Source organism: Protobothrops mucrosquamatus, unplaced genomic scaffold (genome assembly GCF_001527695.2).
Source record: "Protobothrops mucrosquamatus isolate PMUCROS unplaced genomic scaffold, P.Mucros_1.0 scaffold4497, whole genome shotgun sequence".
In the NCBI taxonomy this organism is placed as follows: domain Eukaryota; kingdom Metazoa; phylum Chordata; class Lepidosauria; order Squamata; family Viperidae; genus Protobothrops; species Protobothrops mucrosquamatus.
In genome coordinates, this window is record NW_015390403.1 from 25,268 (window position 1) to 27,441 (window position 2,174).

Genomic DNA, 2,174 nt, shown 5'->3' on the forward strand with positions numbered 1-2,174 from the left:
AAAGAGAGTTAACTAAATTGAGTCAGGAGAATTGTCATCCACAAAGCTATGAAGACTCAAGAAAGCAATCAGAGTCCAGTTCTCTGCTTATAACTCCTGGCAGTGAGTAACACTCTGCAGGTTGGAATAGCTGGGTAAAAAACATATCCTGACTTTGTAACAGGGAGTTGATTGTGCTGTTACCCTGAGCATGTGCAGAGCTTCTTCCAGTGGTGGGATTCAGCCGGTTCCCACCACTTCGGCAGAACCGGTAGCTTAATTTTTTTGTTGCCCAGGCCCAGAACGGACTTCTGGAAGCGGCATCCACCCAGAGAACCGGTTGTTCCCATATTTGAATCCCACCACTGGCTGGGAGGGGGGAAAAAAATCTGCAATTTAACTCTGATTCCACTCTGCTTTCAAACTGGGGATTTAATGGATGGGGGGAATTAATAGAATGGAATCAACTAGTGGAATAAAGATAAAGGCCCCCTTCAAAATCGATCTGGACTCTTGACGACTGCAGCCGTGCTATTTTTCCTGGCATATTCAGGAAGTCTTTAGCTTTCTTTTCTTTCTTTCTGAGATTTTCTTTCGTAACTTCCCAGTTCAGTAGCCCTGAAATTCCTCAGGGTTCTCCTCTCCAAATATAAAATCAGAGCTGTCCCTGCTTGGCATCCCAGCGCAGCCAAGGTGAGTAAGGTTCTGCAGCCTGCTGTGGGTTTTTAATAAAATGCTCCTTGGGAAAAGTGCAGGCTGATGAAAATGACAATAATAGCTTCAGGTTTCCACCCTGGGGATAGGCGGTGCAGAGAAGCAATTCGCCTTGGCTGCTTTTTGGCGATTTTGCTTCCTTGCAGCCAATGAAGCTCGTTTGCTGGCAGGGGCTGGGCACTGCAGTGATGGGGTGGGGGAGAGGTTGCTGAGGATGACCTGCATCCCGCAGAGAGGAGGAGTCTGTTTTTGCCCTAGACAACTCTAAGCTGGCCAGGAGCTGCTAAGCCACCCCCAGACATTCTGATGTTCTGGGATTCCCAGTCTTCTCCCTTCCTCCAGAATTCCTTTCTCCATTCCCCACTTGACAAAAGGAAGAACAGGATGTACCCTTACTTTGTATAGGATCGTTGTCTCAATCATCCAGGTCATGATTGTTCCAAAGATGCTTTTTTTCCAAAAGGCAACTGGACTTTCTTATGTGTGTTTTTTTTTCCTTGGAAAATATTTCAAGAAGAACCTTGGGAATATTTGTATAAATCCCCCCCCCAAAAAAAACCCAACCTCCAAATGATCCAAAGTAAATTTTAAAGAATACAGATAGTTACTACATGCATACGTTATCCTCAGGTTTATCAACTGATCGTGATAATCTGTTCCTCTGCCTTCCGAAGAGATAAGTAGGCAGAAATCCACAGTGATCTACCTACTGTTTTCTCAGGTTACTTTTCAAGCTGGTTGCACGGTTATCTCCATCCCACTTAATCCCAACCCCCATTTGGGAAATGGTACTGTTGAGGTTAGACCTCAAGAGGGAAGCGGCGACATTTAGACCTCAAGATGTTGCTGGAAGCAGCAACATTTCTGGGATATTTCTTGCCTCTTCAGTAGATGTCATAAATATCCCTCAGAGGCTCTTCGGATAGTCACCCAAACCCTGATCATCTCATGGTTGGATAATTGCAATGCACTCTACATGGAACTGCCCTTGAAGACCACCCAGATGGTGTCCAGAAAACTTTGAAAACCTTACTCTGTTCTCATGCTTTTGATGTTTTTTTTAATCTGTTTTGTGGCTCCTGTTTTGTTTTGTTGATTTTGCTGTTAATGTCAGGTGCAAAAGGATCAGGACCATATGTTACGTTGCAAGTCAAAAGATTTATTCCTCAAGTTTATGCACAACAATCTAGTCAACTAAATTCAGTGCTAAATCGGGACCAGAGAAGGGACAATGGAATTCAAGAGGGGTTGGACTTACTGTTTGTGGCAACATAATGACTCTAAGCTGATGACACATTTAACTCCATCCCTCAGCTCTGCCTGCCCTTCTCCTACAGTTTATGGGATTAGTTTAGTCTGGGCCCTCTGTATGATATATGTTTATATGTTTTCTCTAGTTTTGTACACTGCTCAGAGTCCACTGGAGTTGGGCAACCAATAGATGCAGATAGATAGATAGATAGATAGATAGATAGATAGAT